The sequence below is a fragment of the Neofelis nebulosa genome, chromosome 6, assembly GCF_028018385.1.
Source record: "Neofelis nebulosa isolate mNeoNeb1 chromosome 6, mNeoNeb1.pri, whole genome shotgun sequence".
NCBI classification, from domain to species: Eukaryota; Metazoa; Chordata; class Mammalia; order Carnivora; family Felidae; genus Neofelis; species Neofelis nebulosa.
In genome coordinates this window covers 25288647-25308357 of record NC_080787.1, presented here as the reverse complement: position 1 = coordinate 25308357, position 19711 = coordinate 25288647, and the positions used below count along the sequence as shown (strand labels likewise).

The following is a 19711-nucleotide window of genomic DNA, read 5'->3' as shown; positions in this document are numbered from 1 at the left end:
CCTACATACTCCCGTGTGTATTTCCCAAAAGCAAAGACACTCTCCTGCATAACCACAGTACAGTCATTTACAGCAGGAAATGGACTTCGATAATGGCACTGGCTTCCAAACCAGAAACCCCATTCAGTTTCCACCACTGGTCCCCACCATGTTACCTTTCCCTTTCTGGTTCACAACCCAATCCAAGATCATGCCTTGTATATAGACTCCATCAATACAGAAACCACACAGCCTTTTTTTTTTCTTTTTTTGCCTCTCTTGTCCCCTACAATCTCAAGAGCATGACCTTTCATTCTTTAGTTGAGCCCCAGCAGGTTCAGCCCAATCTTTCCTCCCCAGCCAGCCTCGGAAGTGACACCAGCTGTCCTGGAGCACCTCTGGGGCACCCTGGGCCCACATGTCCCGCCTGCGGTATCGTGCTCTTGGTCTGCTGGCCAGCTGGGTGGCTGGGTTTTTCCCTCATAAAATCAGTCCCTGCTTTCAGTCAGTAAGTAGCCGATAGAGTTTTGTGGGGAGACCCTCCCAGACAGTGCTTTGCTTTCCAATCACAAGGCACTGGTGCCTTTCTCCCCGTGTTCAGTTCACACCCCATGCAGATTCCTTTTAAACTCTCGCAGCCCAGGCATGCCTGGGTGGCTCAGTAGGTTGAGCATTCAACTCTTGATTTCGGCTCAGGTCATGATCCCAGGGTTATGGGATTGAGCCCAGCCTTGGGCTTTGCATTGAGCATGGAACCTTCTTAAGATTCTCTCTCTCCCTCTGCCCCGCTGGCCCTGCAAATAAAAAAATAAAATAAACTTAAAAAAAAAAAAAAAAAAAACCTCTCCTGACCGGGTTTGGCCAGCTGTGTGCCTATTCTGCTGCAAGAAAGCCAAGCCCAGGATTTCCAGACACCTGGATGCCAGTCCCGTCTTAAGTTCTCTGAGCCTCAGTTCCCAGATCCAGAAATGGGCCCTAAATGGGCCCTAAGGACTTCTTAGTTTCCTTCCAGCCTTGGCACCATCCACCTTCACTTCTAATGCTGCCTGGAGGCCCCAGTGTCTGCACTCCCATTGGCTTTTTGGCAACACCCCTGGGGAAGAGGTGTCTCCTGGAATCCTCCAGTCCAATGGGCAGAGGAAGACAGCAGGAGCTTTAGTCTTGGGTGGTGAATGGCCACGTGACCTCTGACCTCCCACCTTGCTGAGCCCCCTCTTGGAGAGGGATTGTTATACCAGGGGCAAGTCCACATTCTCATGCAAATGATCATAGCTTCTATGGCAAGAGAAGAGGCCTTCACTTAACTCCTCTCCCTGTCTGCTTAGAAAATTAAAACAGAAACAAAGAAAGAGAGGGAGAAAGTAGATTTGCAGCTCATTGCTGCCCCAGGACAGGAAGAGGACAGGTAAAGGGAATACTTAAAGGGGTTTCTTCTTAAATGTTGAACATGTTCTAAAATGGACTGTAGCAATGGTTGAACACCTCTGAATATACTAAAAACCATTGATTTGTGGGCTTTAAGTAGGTGAATTTTGTGGTACGTAAATTATCTTGGTAAAGCTATTTCATGCGCGCGCACACACACACACACAGACTGATGACAAGAAAGCACCATCAGAGAACTCTAATCTCTCCGTGTTGATGGATGACACTGGAAGATCATCCAGATGTGGCCCCAAGTGAGGTCAGGTGAGAGCCAAGAGGTGTTGGAGGAAGGGAGACACTCAAGTTGCAGGGGTAGGGGTGGGGAGTTAGAGCTGGTGTAAAGACTGGGGGGATGGGAGGAGTCCCCTGAGCAAAAAAAATGTTACTCCTCCCCAACTGGGCAGATGTGGCTGTATTAGTCGATCTCAGGGCCTTAACTGGTAGATCGGCAACAGGATAGCCTCACCCCAGATTAAGTCGTGCAAGGATTTCCAGCAAGGAGAGGACCTGGGATCAGGTTGCCCACCACCCCTCTACCCTGTCAGCTCTAGAAGTAACCCCTCTATCGTCAGGTGACCTCAAGGATTCAAGGAAGTGAAAAGTAGATCCTTCTCCAAATAAATGATAGATGCTTGGTACATAGATACATCGATGATAGATGATAGATAGGTAGATAGATAGATGACAGATAGATGATAGATAGATAGATAGATAGATAGACAGACCTTTGGTTGATTCCAAAAATAATATAGTGAGGTTATCACAAGGAGTCAAAAAAAATCATGTTTTGGATCTAAATTTGACAAATTCCCAGCTGTGTGAGGCTGACACGTAACTTATGTGTACACCTCACTTCCTCGTCCATAAAATGGGCACAGAAGAAGTGCTTGCTTCATGGAGTTGTGCACATTAAAGAAGAAAATGAACATGAAGCAGTGGGTCAAATGCCTGATACTCAGCAAATATTCGCTATTACCAGTTTTCATCTTTATCTTTTTAAAAAAATATTTATTTGTTTTGAGAGAGAGGAGAAAGAGTGCATGAGCACAAGCAGGTGGGGCAGAGAGAGAGAGGGAGAGAGAGAATCCCAAGCAGGCTCTTTGCCTTCAATATGGAGCCGGATGTGCGGCTCAAACCCACAAACTGTGAGATCGTGACCTGAGCCAAAATCAAGTGTCAGATGCTTAACTGACTGAAACACCCAGGCCCCCCTAGTCTTTATCTTATCATGAGTATGAACTCCCTGTGCATCTAAGGAAACCAAGAGCCTAAAAGTGGGGGCTGTGATCCAGATCTGCACCCTGACGGGCTCTGCTCTGCAGGCCATGCACCGACTTCTCCCTGGGAAAGCATTCACCTGAGGCTGTCAGAATAAGCACTCCCAGCTCAGCTGGATACAGATGTGGGGGCACTGCAACCCTGACACAACACAGCCTGAAGGGAGTAAGTCAGGGATTTGAGGTCTCAATTTATAGTACCCAACCTCTGTGAGAGAGACACTTTCACAATGGCTGAACGCGGCTCTGGGGGCAGTGGTTCTCAATCAGGGACACTTAGGGGCTAGGCACTCAACCTCCCTTTGGATTTCCACCCTCCACTCAGAAGTTCCTGATGCCTGACTGGGAACCAATATAAATCATGTCATTGCGATCTGGAGTCTTTTCCTGCTACAGAAAGGCAGAGAGTATAAGAAAAAGATGCTTTAGCTTGGAAACAGCAAGAGAAAGCTCTCCCTACAAAAAGTACCCAGGGCCAGGAGTGAAGACAAGGAAAGAGTTTCCTAGTGACTCAGAGGCTGGGCCAAGGTCTAGGATGCCTTGATTTCAATGGGCCCTTTGCAGGTGGACGGACAGGTGAGGTCAGAGTCTGAATCTGAAGCCTTTTCTGGAAATGAGACACCTCCCTCCTTCTGAACTCATTTCCTCCTGGGCTTTATTCAAGCAAGGGTTTCTTTTGAAATAGGAGAAGCTGGGCACCCAGGGTGGGACTGGGGGCCAAGCAGGTCCAGTCACCAGCCTGCAGGCTGCCAGGAGTACAGACAAGGTGGTCTTTTAGCCTCCGGGGAAACATCGGTGCTGCCTTATCTCTAGGTGAGCACAGGGGGATCCCGCAGAGGAGGAAAGGACCTGGTGTGGGCAGGGACAGGAAAATAGCTCAGCTTTGGGTGCACAAGGCACGCCCTCATCACCAGCGTCACATCTTCTTCCCAGCCCTCAGATATGCACACAAAGCTGGCATTTAGAGGAACCGTGCACACACCTCAGAAAGCAGAATTGGGCACTCTGGCTTCAAAGGATCCAGCCTCTCCTTGCAAAACAACTCAGCTCTGAATAGCTGTCTGGTACATCTGTCTCTTGAAATGCCCAGATTTGGTTGTTCAAATGATGTTCAAATGCGTCTTTATCAGACGCAACAGGACCACAGCAGAATGGCTCATAAGCTGGTGGTTTATAAAACCAGTATCTTTGTCTTTAATTACACTCATTGTTATGCTCAGAAATTAAAGGAAAAGCACAACAAACCGAAGATAAAAGGTTGCCTTTTTATACCAATATGTGTTCAAGGACTTTTAGAGCTAACTGGCGAAGACCAGAAAAGGACCAGGCACATCCCATCATGAGGCCTGGGGCACCTGATTAATTAAGTAAATGCAGGAACAACAATTCTCAGAAAACTTCTCAGGAAGTTCCCTGAGAAGTGGGTTCATTATTTTGTATCCCAAAAGCCCAGGGGTGAGGAGTCCCTGATTGGGGGGGGCGGGTAAATCTGCCCCAAAAATCACTTAAAGGAGGCAGTGAAGTCGGTACTCAGCAGCCTCAAGTCTGACTTCCTGGCTAAAAATGGGATCCGCTGTTTATTGCCTTTGTGAATCAGTCGGAGACTCAGTTTCTTATTCTGGAAAATGGGCATTGCAGATTGTACCTGTGTACTGTTATTACACAATAAGTATTAAAAACAGTGCTTAGGAGATGTGGAAGAACTCAGTGTTAAAGATGACTAGGTCCACCTTCCTGAGGTTACAGATAGAGAAAATGAAATGCAGAGAACTGGGACTAACATACTTCAGACTCCAGTCCAGAACCTAGATCTCGCGGCTCCCAGAATAGCGGGTTTGGAGTTATTATTATTAACCAATCAAAAGACGACTAGGTGGCAATACTTTTTTTTCCCCTCCGTTAAAGCGGGGGTTGTGGCAAAAGATGTGGGCTCTAGTCGGCTCAGGCTGCTCAGAGATGCATCCTCAGCCCCAGAGGGTTGGGAACTCCTAGAGACTGGGGATGTGTGTGGCCACAGTGTAGACCTAGAACCACTTGCCCCTGCCCTGGGCTTTCTGTGGCATTCTACCAGGGAAAAGCAAAGCATGCCACACTGAGCTTATTGCATTCCAGGACAGTCCTGTGGGGTAATGTAAGGCTAGAAAAGCAGAGAGATTTGCCCAAGACCCCATGAAGGATGAGTGAGTAGCTAGGGTGGCATTCAGCCTCTCGTCTCCTGGCTCTAGGTGTGGTGTTCTTTTTTGTGGACCACAAATCCTTGACTTCCATGCCATGGCCCCTCAAGGAGAAGGAAATGCAGGGCAATGTGAGGCGGAGGGTCCAGGAACAGAGTGAACTTGGCTCTCTTACAATTAGAGAAGAAAAATGTCTGCTGCACTGAGGTCACTTGGGTTTGCATAGACTATTTCGAAAGGATCAAGTGATTTAAATATTAGTAGTGTGCAGATCAAGTCAGTTAACCCACAGGCCAAATGGGGGCTGACCTCACTACTAAAGGACACAGGTTTTCGGGGACACAAAGAATAAAAATGGGAAATGTATATTCTTATAAAATGTAGTGAACCAACGAAAGTCCTGATCAAATAATATTCCATAATATTGAAATATATTTCATAATATTTGGAAAGAATTGTGAAGGAAAAAGTTCACGCGTCTCCTGAATTCCATGACGAGAAAAGAATAACGGTGACACTCTGTTACCTGCTAGCTCAGAAGATGGTTTCCTCCATTGTTCCTTCCTTCCTCTCCTCTTTCCTCTCCTCTTTCCTTCCTTCTTTTCTTCCTTCCTTCCTTCCTTCCTTCCTTCCTTCCTTCCTTCCTTCTGAGGGTCATTAAGCAATTATTTATGTACTCAACAAGTGCTACAAATCTCCATTGACCACTGAGAGATTCACTAGGTGAGGAGACAGAAGAGGCTGGCCCTAGTGGACCAGCATTCTTACATTCCTGCCACATTTTTATTGAGTGCTCTACTACACAGTGATCCCTGAAAAAAAAAAAAAGTCATTTCATACTAGCTACAATTTTCCACTCTACGAGTATTCCCAATTTCACAGGGATTTCTCCATAAATACTCACAAATCCTCATTTGCCTCTGGAGAAACTAAGGCACCATAAAATCAAACAGAAATAAAGTGACATAATTCCCATCAGAGAGCAAGTCAGTGGCAGAAATAAGTATAACAACAGCTACAATCACAAACATGGTAAAAGAACCCAAGTTCAATTCAGAAATAAATGCTGGGATGCCTGGGTGGCTCGGTGGGTTAAGCATCTGACTCTTGATTTTGGCTCAGGTCATGATCTCCTAGTTCATGAGTTTGAGCCCTGCATCAGGCTCCATGCGGAGAGCATGGAGTATGCTTGGGGTTCTCTCTCTGCCCCTCTTACATTCACTCTTTCTCAAAATAAATAAATAAATATTTAGAAAGAAAGAAGGAAAGAAAGAAAGAAAGAAAGAAAGAAAGAAAGAAAGAAAGAAAGAAAGAAAGAAAACACTAAAGAATCTAATCTACTCCCATCCTACTCAAGACTACATACACCTTATCTCTGACAAAAGGTTGTCCCATGCATTATCATAAATTGTTGTTCTAACTCCATCAGTAAAACTAACATTTTAACTGTGGAGAATCTCCTAAAATACTACACGGTGCACGTTTGTCGGTTTTCCTAGGATAGATGTTAACTGTAAGACCAGTCATGAACACAGGACTCCTTCTGTCCTCCTCCATTTAGCCTTGGATCATGAGAAATCTTGGTTCCTAAAATGCTAACAGGTCAGGGAGCAATAATGGTTTTTTGTGCTGTGTTGTTCAATACCATGGAAGGCAAGCTGTCCAGGGAATTTTAAAAAGTTCAAAGAGATTCAGTTGGAAGTTGCTCTCAGAGGACTATTACTTTTCAAGATCATATGATCCCAGAAGAGCATTCCTTTGCAACGCTAGCCCAGGTGGCCACCTGCACTTTTTTATTGTTTCAGAGTAGTTGGAAGAGGCACAATGGCAGAGACAGAGCATGGTGGAAACTTTTCACATTGCTTCATGGAGTCATTCGGCTCTGTCACCTACAGAATTCCTCCTACACCTCCATGGAATGCAAAAATAACGTGAGCTGGGAAATACATAGCATTCCTTGGTCAATGCTAATGCCCCCTTTGGGATGTTTAGCACACACATTACTTTACAGAAACCTGTTTCACTCTGCTTAGTTCATCACTTTCTAGACTTACTTGGTCATGGAAATCTTTTTCCTCTAAAACCCATTAACAGATTTAATAAAGATTTAATAGAACCTCTTGGATTCTATGAAACATTGCCTAGGAAAATCTTAATTGAGTCCAAGCTTCACTTTCTCTCTCTCTCTCTCTCTCTCTCTCTCTCTCTCTCTCTCTCTCACTTTGTACAAGGATCTCAATAAAATACACCTAGCTCACGAAAGGTGCACAATGTTAACTGAGTTAATGAATGCATTGACAAATCAATGAATGAGTGGCTCTGTGGGTTTACCATTAAGGTCTCACGCACTCCAGGGAAAGCCTTGGCAGCAGTGAGCCTGCCACTCGCCACCTACTCCCTGCCTCCAGATGGAGAAGCTGTGGGAGGGGCTGGAAAAGGCCCCCTGGAAATGCAGGCTCACAGTGCTGCAGCCACCTCTGTGTCCTGCCAGCCTAAAGGCAATGCTGCCAGTACTCGAACTCTGGGCAGGGCAGAGGAAGGCAGAGGAAGCGCTGGAGCCCTGGGGTTTAACATGGGATCATGTTGCCTTAGACTTTGTCAGTGACAGGGACTAGAAGCCTGACAAGCTCGGCCATCTGGTTGGGTCCCATCACCTATCAAAAACAGGATCTGATATTTGTGTAGCATGGAAAAAAGAAAAAAGAAAAAAAATGATTGTGCTGCAAGTCCACAATCCCTTATCTAAAACCACTGGGGCAGCTGTGTTACAGAATTCAGAATTTTTCCGATTTTTAGAAAGATAATGGGGTGTATATACCCCATATTGTATAACAACACTCACAGAGGAGCACTGCCCCATATGCAAACAATATTTCTGCAATGAAACATGAAGATTCATGATAAGGGAGATAAATAAAGCCTATTAATAGTTTCAAGTCAGTTCAGGTCAGATTTTGTTGGCAAGTGGTATTAGGTATACAAAATGCTTTTGGTTTTCATAGCTTTCTGGATCTTAGGATTGTAAATAAGAGATGGGAGTCTTTAATGTACTTCTTGCCAGAAAGACACTTGCCATGAAATAAAAGGGGTGCACAGTGAGTCTGAGTTATAAATCCAAGGACTTCTCTTTACAGATAAACCACACTGCCAATGCATCACAGAGCTTTCATTTATAAACAAAATATTCCTCAACATTTCATTTCTGATCAAAATGCTTTGGACTTTGCTTTAATGTTGTTTGCTTTGATTTGGAATCTACTCTAGAGGGAATCCATCCATTTTTGCCCTTGAAGGATTCACAAGGACTTTAAGCTATTTTAACTACAATAAGGAGGGGCCGGAGAAAGAGGGGGTTTCCAAGGCAAAGGATTGAAGACAAATAGTTTAATGAGTCACCAGTAAATGTCCAAAGTCACCAAAGTGCCTACCATTTGGTGTGAAAGTGATCACATGGTTTTTAATGTGCGCAGTGGCACCATTTCTCTCCGTATATGAGTTGTGAACTCAAATACCAGACTTTGTGACTTCCAGCTTCATGGCCTCAGATTCTAACATAGAAAGGATGGTTAAATGCAGACTATCTCCTGTTGCAATTCACAACACGATCAAGTATTATTTGCCTTAATAAATAAAATATTAATGCTAGCCAACATGAGGTACTTATCCACAGGGCTAATCAAACAGTGACAAGTGTCCCGACTTCAAAATGGTTGTCAATATCCAATCTAGTACTCAGATCTCCATTGGAGTATAATACCAGAGGATCCGGCCTACAGAATAGCTGTAGTATATTCACTGGTGTCCAGGCAAAGTTGGAACACCAAGATTGTATCTTCTCTGCCTCAGGCCATAGGTCCACTTACATATAGTAGGTATTTTGCAAAATCAAAGTGCAACAAAGGCTCTCAGGTAATATTTACTTTATGCCTTTACTTCAGACAAGATGGCACCCAACCGTTCAGGCCCACCTTGTTCACTTCTGTTTTCAAAGATCTCCCAACATAAGAACCACCCATGCCAATAATCCATCCTGGGTCTAAAGTCCCTCAATGTCAGTTTGTGCTAATTCAGCCCCAAGTTCCTGGATAATAGGCCAATTATGTTATGTCACTAGAAACTTAGACTCACCAACCCACTGAGACTTAATAACCCCAAGAAGGGAATTTCCTAAATCTCATATCCAGCTGGGGATTTAGAACAATGAGTTCCTCTCCATTAATCTTTCATTCCTGTAAATGCTGAGGGTGTCAAGAATGGTTGTGTGTTTCTCTCTAGGTCTTCAGAGGTGAGAACCTTGAGGCAGTCAAGTGGCTACAGGACATAATGCCAATAGTGAAGGCCACCTGCGTCCAGCTGCCAGATAGCATTTGGTTCTAGCAGCTGGGAGGTAGAAGCAAGGACAATCCAAGGACCATAAACAGAGGAATGGCATGCAGCTCCCTGGGCAGTCAGAGCTTGCTCAGAACCCAAGGGGAGGGAAACTCAAACCTGAACAACTCAGTGGCCAGAGACCCTATGGTTGATGCCTAGCTCTCAGAGTAGGAAGAGACACTCCTACTCTCTGGCAGATGGTGACCCAATATGAAGTGCGTACACAAAGGACCTATGAGTGTATGTTGGGTGAGGGTAGGGCAAGGACCCCAAAGAGAAGGCAGCCCCTCCAGGTTCCATTCTGCAGGCAGCCCGCACAAAACCTTAGAACAGCATCTGGCACACAGTAAGTGCTTAATAAATCAAAGTGCTCTCTTGGTTTCCTGTCCTGTATCTCCAACTACCATATTCTTTTTTTTTTTTTAATTTTTTTTTAACATTTATTTTATTTTTGAGACAGAGAGAGACAGAGCATGAATAGAGGAGGGTCAGAGAGAGGGAGACACAGAATCTGAAACAGGCTCTAGGCTCTGGGCTGTCAGCACAGAGCCTGACGCGGGGCTTGAACTCACGGACCGCAAGATCATGACCTGAGCCGAAGTCGGCTGCTTAACCGACTGAGCCACCCAGGCGCCCCTCCAACTACCATATTCTTGACTTCTCTATCAGTTGAGTCTCTCAAGTTCAACCACTTTTCCTTAGAAACACTTGTGTAGAAATCCCTATGCCAGAACGCTGTTGCAAAAGAATTGGTTTTAAAATAATAGACATTAAAAAAAAGATTGATTTATATAACATACTTGAAATAACTGGGGCACCTGGGTGGCTCAGTTGGTTAAGCGTCCGACTTAGGATCAGGTCATGATCTCACGGTCTGTGAGTTCAAGCCTGGCATTGGGCTCTGTGTTGACAGCTTGGAGTCTAGAGCCTGCTTCAGATTCTGTGTTTCCCTTTCACTCTGTCCCTCCCTTGCTCATGCTCTGTCTCTGTCTCTCTCTTAAAAAATAAATAAACACTTAAAAAAAAGAAATAACAAAATTATACAGTTGGAGAACAGATTAGTGGTTACTAGGTGTTAGGGATGGAGGAAGGTATAGCGGGATGGGAGAGATCCTTGAGGATGGACCTGTTCTGTACCTTAATTGTGGTAGTGATTACAAAAATCTACCACCTGTTTAATGTGATAAGACATTAGATGTGTGTATAAGATGTGTATGTGTGTGTGTGTGTGTATCACACAAGTATACATACATCTTATCACACACACAAGCACACACACACTCACATATATGACTACATGTAAAACCTCTGAAATCTGAATACATTTGGTGGATTGCACAATTGTCAGTTTCCTGATTTTGATATTATGTCTAGTTCTGCAAGATGTTACCACTGGGCAAAACTGGAGGTACATGGGACCTCTTTGTACATTGTTTCACAACTTCCTGTAAATCTATCCATAATTATTTCATAATCAAAAAAAAATTTAATTATCGAATCCACATGAGTGAATTATACACAATTTGTTAAACTATTAAGACAAACATAAATATATGTGTAGACAAACCAAATAACATGCACTGTTTTGTTCTGCTACTCATTTTCTAAAATATCCTTCACTAAGAGATTGGGAAAACGCTTATCCAGAGCCATAACCTTGCAAAACACCCTGCATATTGTAGTCACCGTGAAGAGTACATTCTGACATTGGGCAGTACATAACCTGTGCACTAATCCACAGCACCTGCTTTTAGCCAATTCCCGCAAAGTGATGTATATCAATGGCTGATTCTTTTCTTTCATTACCTTGGTTTCATGATCTATTTCTGTATCTCAAACTGCTCTACCTTTCAAGTCAGTCTAGATTAGAATAATCACAATTTTGTAACAGTGTTGATATTCTGATCACATAGAATTCTGTTTCTCAGTCTACTTGCTCCAACTTCAGATATAAAAACAGAGTTTCTACTCATTTATTCAAAGCTTTCTATGGGGTACTTACTATGAGCTGTAAAGATTAATTCTCTGTATTGTTATGAAGCATAATCACTAGATACCCATGCAATGCTCCAGTTTAGGCAGTTTCTTCTTCTTTACTGGTTGCTCTGCAAAATGCATTCTACCTGGAAATGGCTTCTCTCCATCGCTCTGGTATAGATCTAATTACCTAACTTATTGGCAGGAAGAGAGCTTCCAGGGTGAAAGCTACTTGAAACAGGACTCCCCGCTATGCAGAAGGTGATTCTGTATTTCATTACAAGGTAGACCATCAACTGTGGCTGGTATCAGGCTTTTGTCGTTCATCCATTTCAACCTATTGATGTGTGGTTCATTCATGGTTATGCTGTTCACAGCGGGGCTGGTTCCACTGGTTCCAGGACGAGCCCTGTGCAGACTTAGGGAGGGGGAACAGGTGGAGGCAGGGGAGTAATGGGCCAGAGTGAAGAGGTGGTTGCAAGGGTAACATTGAGAAGAGGTGAGGCAGGGCTCCCCTTTGTCCAGAAGGGTGGGGCAGAGCAAGAGCTTCCCCTAGGGCATGGAACCCACAACCAGCACAGGCTCTTTCCTGATGTGTTCCTCCCACCCCTCATTTCCCATCAGACACAGGTGCAGGGGATGCACAAAGGCTACTTTCCTGAGCAGCGAGTTGGGACAAAGCCAACAGGTGATCTCAGGGTTTGGCACTTTCCCTGTGCTCCTGCAAGCAGACTAACCATGAAGGCTTGATGAAGGTTTAGAGATGAACGACAAAGGGGTGAGGCGAGGCGGGGCTGACCTTCCAGCTCCAGGATCCAAATGTTTTCCTGGAGCAACTTTGATCTGAACGCACACACATTCACTCACACACATGGGATTACCAGTCACCAACTTCCCACCCCCACATGCAAGCCCTGCTCCATGGTGGGCCTGAGCCAGAAAAAAGGCAGCACAGAAGAGGGGCTGAAATATTCACCCTTTCTCAGCCTTTAGAAAAGAACATAAAAAAGGAAGAGAGAGAGCTGTCTGAAAAAGAAGATTTTGCCTGAACTCCACTGACCTTGCCAGTACATAATAAAATGTTGTGTAATTTTTAAAGAAGAAGAAGAGGAGGGGCGCCTGGGTGGCTCACTCGGTTAAGCATCTGACTGGATTTTAGCTCAGGTCATAATCTCACAGTTTGTGAGTTCAAGCCCCGCATCGGGCTCTATGCTGACAGTGCAGAGCCTGCTTGGGATTTTCTATCTCTCCCTCTATCTCTGCCCCTCCCCTGCTCATGCTGTCTCTGTCTCTCTCAAAATAAAAAAATAAACTTAAAAAAAATTAGGAGGAAGAGGAGGGGAAAAAACTCCACTAGCCCTTCACCATTAGACAAGTTTGAATCCTAGCTAAGTCATTTACTAGAGATGTGACCTTGGGCAAGTGACTTTACCCCTCTGTGCCTCATCCTTCTCTTTTGTAAACTAGAAATGATGATGGTGATGATGATGATAGCAACCTCACAGGAACTGGGGAGGTTTGAAATGGGGTTAATATATGGGAAGGCACAGAGCAATGCCTGGCAGGTGGGAATGCTCATGGCACAGAGAGCCCTCTTCATACTCCCGGCTCCCACAGAGATTCAGTTTTGTCTGCTTCTTCCTGCATGTGCTTTTTTCAAGGTCCCTCTCAAGCACTTTCCTCCCCATCCTTTTTCCCCCACTAAGAGGCAGCCCCATCCCACAATTAAGAGCATAGCTTTGGATTCAACTCCTCGCTCCCCACATCCTTGCTTAGGCACTTGCTGGCCTCCCTGTGCCTGGGTTTCCTCACTGCAACCCGTGTCCTACAGCCTGCCTCTTGGACCTAGTCACAGCCTCAAGGACCCGGTATGGAGGAAGTTCCTGAGGAGGAACTCAGCAAACAGAGGCGGCCCACTCAGAGCTCCCTTGCACTGCACCAGAGTCCCCAGTTTTGCTGTCACTCTTGGTTGCCCCTTCCATCCTTCCATCGTCTGCATCGCATTAAGCTAGTGCCAGGAGTGGCCATGTCATGGGCATTCATTGCCTTCCCAGCACTGTGCTACGTCTCTCCCTGTAATCCTGGAAAAAAACCATGAACTAGCACCTGCTCTCCACCTCCAGAGCCCCCTCTGCCTTTCCCAAGACAACAAGGGAAGTTAACAGTGTGTTGCTGTGAAGATCAAGAGAGACAGATGATGCACCGTGGGGAGGCAAGAGGACAGAGTAAATGATGGAAGAGCTGTCAGTGAGAGGACCTCCCTGTCCGGCCTGCCAAAACTGAGGGGTTTTCCAGGACATGGCAGTTTCACTGCTGAGACTGGGAGTGTCCTGGGCAAACAGGGGTGGCTGGTCACACCAACAGTCCAGCCATCCATAATGCCCAGGGTTCCTGGAAAATAGCCATTGCTGCTGTGACAGTGGCTCAGAAACTGAAGTGACAATTTTAGGAAGGTAATTTCGCTGAGCCTCAGTTGCCTCACCTGTAAAACAGGGCTAACCACGGCCACTCTTCTTATAACACTGTCATTGAGAAGAAAAGGGATCTAGCGAGTCACACATGTGACATTGTGAGTCCCCATATGATTGGCCGGGATGCAGCCTTGTCCCCCAGCCAGCTGCTGACCCTGGCTGCCCACTTACTCTCCCCAAATCTCAATGGCCTTGCCTGTCAATTCAATTAGAAAGCAAGGTTAAATAAATTACATAAAGCTGGCCTTCTAATTCCAAGCCCTCAGTAGGCACAGATCCCTCCCTCTACAATATTCACCTTTTCCAGTCTTTAGGGAAGAAGAAAAAGAGGAAGGGAGAGAGCAGGTGGAAAAAGAATACTTTGCCTAGACTCCATGACCAGGACTTGTGGGTAAAGAAAAGGTTGTATAATTTTTTTAAAAAAAGGAAGAGATCGAAACCTGACTCAGACTGGCTGGAAAACCCCAGTACCCCCTGCCTTTACCACCAGACAAGGAAGTCTCAGCCTAATGATGGTGGAAGGGATTTTGTGAAGGACAGACAGGCACAGTAGAGAGGGGGACAGAAGTGCCCCAGCTTTGATCCAGTGCTTGGATCTGAAATGTTGGATCACCACGCGTGCGTGACTCCCATTGGCCTGCAGAGCATAGAAATGTCTGGAGGGGTAGGGTGAGGTGGAGCAAAGCCACCGTCCTTGCTTTGCAAAGGGCAGAGAGCCCAGGCATCTCTGTGAGAGCATTTGGCCCCATTCCACATATTGTGGCCTTTAAGCCCTGGCTGCAAACTCCACACCACTCCTGGACCCCGGCGTCCGTGGCCCCAGTGCTGGGGGCGTGTTTCTCTTTTCCCCTTCCAGGCTATCGTTGTCTGGCCTCGTGAAGGAGGAACTGTTCTGGCAATGGTCTCAAAGGCCTTTATGTGAAGGTCAGTGGCTCCCATGTTGCTATTTTTTAACATTTATTAAATGCCAATGGCATGCTGAGCTCAGGAGAAAGCAGAGGTGGATAGGGTGGGCAGGCACGAACTGTGCTGGAGATAAACAAATACGCTGCATTCCAGAGCTCTGAGGGAAGATGCCCCTCAAGGCCCAAAGCTGCTCTCAGCTTTTGTCACCTGTAGGGGCCTTCTCAGAAATTTGCACTCCAGTGCTCAGGGATAGGATAAATCAGAGCCTAGGGATGTACTGGCTGTCACTGTAACCGCTTGGCCACCAACAACAGCATTGCCAGCCACTTCCCAAATGGCATGTTTCGCCCTCATGGCCCTTTTGGCTCCCTCCACTCCAGGCACTCAATGATAAAAGAACAGCTGGAGGCAATGAAGAGCCCACAGTGTTCTTCCCAGTTGCCCAAACCTGGAGCTCTGCCTGTGCTCTCCCCCAGGTCTAAGAGGGTGGGGATTTAATTTGAACCAGAAGAAAAAATCCATCACTTTGGAATGGGTCATTAGAGCTGGGGGTACAGGGACCAGGCTTGAAGGACGAAATCCATGATTTCCACGGCCTTTAATCTTGTAGCTCGCCCTCACCCCGTCTCAGAGTGCACTCCCCTTCCTGGGCGCGGTACAGACACACACGGGGGGGTGGGGGGCTGGGGTGGGCAGAGGGGTAGCCCCTGAGCTCTTACATGTGCGGAGTAACAGCTCTGGGAGGAAGCTGGGTCAAACCCCAGCTCTACCCTGACTTGGGACAAGTTCTTTCTCCTCTGGGCTTTAGTGTCTCCATCTGTGAAATAAAGAGCTGGTATGTGATGGGTTTGAAAGGTCTTCAAGCTCTAGTATTCACTCAGCGGCCCCCCTTCTGGCAGGAGACGCAGGTGGAATATGAGGGTGTGTTGGGAGGACTGCCTGGAAGATTCTGTTGTGAGAAATACTCTTCCACGTCTCCCCATCTCATTACTCACTTGCTTAACCTTGCCACATCCTCTGGGTTTGGCACCCGAGAACCCCACCCCCCAGCACACATCCTTGCTCACCTTGCAGTGTGTCACGGCAGCCGGGGCCAGGGAGCCGGGAGCATGCCTGCAAGTCATTGCCCATCGCCCCTTCCCCAGGTGCCACAGCCAGGAGTGGCCAGCTCGTCATCTGTTCCTAAGCCTGGGAGCTCCTTGAGTTACAAATCGGAGAGCACATGGAAATTGAAACAGGAGAAGCCGCGAGCAGGGGCCAGAGGGCTCCTGGGCCAACTAGGGAAAGACAACCCAGGCAGAGCAACCACATTATTTATTGGTGCTCTTGGGGAGACATATATGGTTAGGAAAAGAACCTCTTCATATCACAAGACACAGTCCCGCTGTTGCGGGGCCGGCCAGAGCGCCACCAGACTTACTCAAAGACAAGTGTCAGGCGTGGGAAGTACTGAACAATCGCCTGTGGGCATCGAGGTTATTTTTTCCCAAGGGCTTCACAGGATGCGGGGTTCTGAGAAACAGTGTTCCATTTCACACCAGGGAGGGAGGCACCCCCACAAGGAGAAGGTCTTCCTGAGGGCCACCCAGGCTGGGCCCCCCAGGGCTGAGCCAGAGTGCTGTCTCAGGGAGCAGGCTGTGTTCCTGGAGCCTCGCTGTCTCTACTCAGGGAAGAGATTAGAGCAGTCAGGGCCAGGGATATTTTGAGAAACAAAGGGAATGAGCCCCCCAAAAAAGCCCAAAGCTTTCCCACTACTCCACAAAATACCACCCTGAGCCGCAGGGAGGAGAAGGGGGTGGGGTGGGGTGAGGCTGTACGGGGGAGGAGGAGGAGAAAGGCTGGCCAATTGGAAATGATGTCATGTGGCCACAGCTAAAAAAACACTGGGCTGTTGAGTGCTGGGGCATAAATGCCATGTCAGTTGCTGAGCTGGGGAGTGGGTTTCACCAGGTTGGATCGAGTGGCTGCTTTCCTGGAAACCGGGCTTCTGGTTGCTAGGGCTGATAAGGCTGGGAAATGCTACCCCTGGCGTTCATGGGAAAACACTTTGACATTGAAGAAGAGCTGGGACGTGTTCACCGTTGAGAAAAAACAGAGCAGCCCTGGCTTAGTGGCTGCAGCTACCAGCCCCGCGGGGACTCAGATTACTGACTGGGGGGTGGGGGGGGGGGTGCAGCCGGCCAAGGAATCAGATGGTGAGCGGTCCTGAGGATGCAGGACAGACATCCCCAGAGGTCACACCACCTAATGTGGCTCCGGTGCACCCTGTCTTCTCCCAGTGTCCCCATGGATCCAGCCTCCGCTCCGGGTGGCCGCAGGCCCTCACATCACGCACACACAGCCAGCTATCCTGGGACGTGACTGCAGGCCTCCTCAGCCGGGGGCTGGACATTCGCTGAGGCAGCAGCACCTCAAGGCTGCTGCTGACGAAGGAAGGATGGCCCAGGGCAGTTAGGGTTGATGTGCAGCAAAGGTACAGGAAGCCCCTAACTGGGACAAAGTCCACGCCAGCAGGTGTGGCCAGAGGGCAGTCAGTGGCCTTGGAGCCTCACTGTTTGCAATTCCGTGCTGAGCATGAGGGCCATGGGGCAGCCTGCAAAGGAAATGGTTTTGGTGATTCAGGAAATAAAATCCTTTGGAAAAGAGCCAGGGCCGGCAGGACTTACACTGATTTCTGCCCTATAACAAATAGTGTTGTATCTAGGTGCCTTTATAGTTCCATCTTAATCCACTGGGGGCACAACTCCTCTGAGACATGCAAAGCTCTGGCCCCTTACTGGAAGGTCCACATGCCCACCATTTTCTGCCTTTCCCAAATCAGCTATAGGTCCTCCCACACACAACTAATGATTTTTAGTTTTTCTCTGATGTCACCTGCTGTTACCCTCCAGCTCTCAGTAGAAGATGAGAGAGAGCACTGAACTCAGGGTAGCAAGATCCAGATGCACCACATGTGGGGCACCCACCTCTTACCTCTGCTCAGCCACCCAACCTTCCACAGTCCTGCCCTTAAGTTATCCTGGGGAATGCTGATGGCCAGTTCATTTGTCCTCCGCAATGGAAGTGGAAGCTGGTGAACTCCCTACTTACTTGTCTGTGATTGTCTATCACTGCCATACTTCCTAGAGTACTGATTGGGTTCCAGAGAGGATGGAATAATGGAGGGAGACGAGAGAAGAGAAAAGGAGAAAGCCTGAAACCAGAAACCCAGTGAGACCAGACAAGAAAGGGGGGACGTGGAGGTGAGTCAGAGGGGCAAAGCAAGGAAATTAGGTCAGATCAATCTAAAGAATCAATTGAAAAGTTGAAGGGAAAAAAAATGTGGCCAGTTAGAAACAAGGTACATATTTGCATACACACACACACACACACACACACACACATATGTGAGCAAAAGAAGTAAAAAACATGAACTTAACATTTATTTTTTTTTATGTTTATTTATATTTGAGAGAGAGAGAGAGAGAGAAAGCATTGTGGGGGAAGGGCAGAGACAGACACAGACACTGAAGCAGGCTCCAGGCTCCGAGCTGCCAGCGCAGAGCCTGACGCAGGGCTCCATCTCATGAGCCATGAGATCATGAACTGAGCTAAAGTCAGATGCCCAACCAACTGAGCCATCCAGGTGCCCCTAAACATTTAATTATAGCAATAATTTTTACTCCAGAAAAGTGGTAGGAATAAGCACTTTGAAAATAAAGTATTCTAAACGGTAGACAGCAATCATAAACATTGTTATATTAATATTGAGCAGTAATCTCCACACTTTTTGTCAAAACATTTTATACAGCGCTAATATATTGATATTATTGTATTGATTAGTTTTATATACTTGGCTTCATATTAATTTGTTGGAAACATTATGACATTTAAAAGCAAAAGATTTTGAAATATTTTAATAATTTAAAATATTTTATTTATCTATGGTAAAAATGTTTTATAAGTAACATGTCTTATGATTGATTGAATAATCCCAATTACTTTCAACTTCAGTTTAGCATTTCATGACAGTGATTTGAAGGTCTTATTTTGATACTTGATTTTAATGATTTTATGATTTCAATGTCATACACAAAGTATTTGTCTTACAGGGTATGTAGGTCCAAATGAGGATTCTGATACTCTTGGTACTCGTTTTTAAATGCTATCACTGAGGCAAAGCTTTTATTGAAATTTGGCTGGTAAGGATCAGTCTTTCCTAATGTTGATTGCCTGTTACCAGAAATTAATCAGAAGTTGTACTTTATACTTTTACCAAATGGGTTCAAAGCCTGTTGAAATTTTTCATTTGAAAAATAGGGGCAGAATAGAAAATTATTTTTCTATATTTTCAAAGAATGCAGGTTCTATATTTAACACCTATCATTTTCAGCTGATCGGAGGGAAGGAGGGAGAGAAAAAGAAAAGAGAAAATTGCAGCACTGTAAATATTGCCAAAGATCTGTTTTTAACATGCTCTCTCCACAACGTGACTTCCTTTTGAAAATCAATTATTCTTTCCCTCATTGTTAGATTGTCCATTTTACTTTGAAGGTGCATATTAGGATATTCTTAATTTATCAAGATTATTTTCTAACAGCTTATAACTAATAGTCATTTACCAGATAGAAAAGGTCAGACATTTTTAATACATTCATCTATAGGTTTGACAACACTTTGCCTTGAGTAAACCTCCATTCGGGATCAGTATTTCATATCCACTTCTCATTTCATTAAAAGTACTGTAATATAGTACTTTTTAGAAGTCAACTTTGTAAGCATGTGCCTGCCCTGATGACCCCCTCATAGCACGTGAACTACATGTAATGAGTCAATGGCAGCAAACCTGTGTGAAAATGTCACTGTCAACCTCTCAAGTTGTCAAATTCCTTCTTCCCTTATAGGTGCCTCAGGTACTACGTGCAGTGAGGACCATCTGACAGGCCAAGTGAGGCTGCCAATGTTAATCCATATATTTTACATTAATCAACCTTAATGGATTTCATAATTTTAGTTTAAAATAAAAGTAAATAGAAGTTCTAAATTTTTCACCAGTGACACACTCTGGGGATTGTGTGCCTCCTTCGGGGTGCAACTGCATAGGGGAGAATATACGGTGAAGTGCCTGGACAGAGAGCCTGTGTTCAGGTCC

At 45.9% G+C, this 19711-nt stretch overlaps 1 long non-coding RNA gene across 1 annotated transcript in view; it reads right to left on the bottom strand.

Moving 5' to 3' along the window:
• LOC131513829 (uncharacterized) overlaps window positions 1-16056 on the bottom strand; it is a 49335-nt gene extending 33279 nt beyond the window's left edge. The window contains exon 1 of the long non-coding RNA XR_009262815.1: window positions 15648-16056. This is a non-coding gene — a long non-coding RNA (uncharacterized LOC131513829). The remainder of the gene's footprint in view (window positions 1-15647) is intronic.
• Window positions 16057-19711: the final 3655 nt, after the last annotated feature.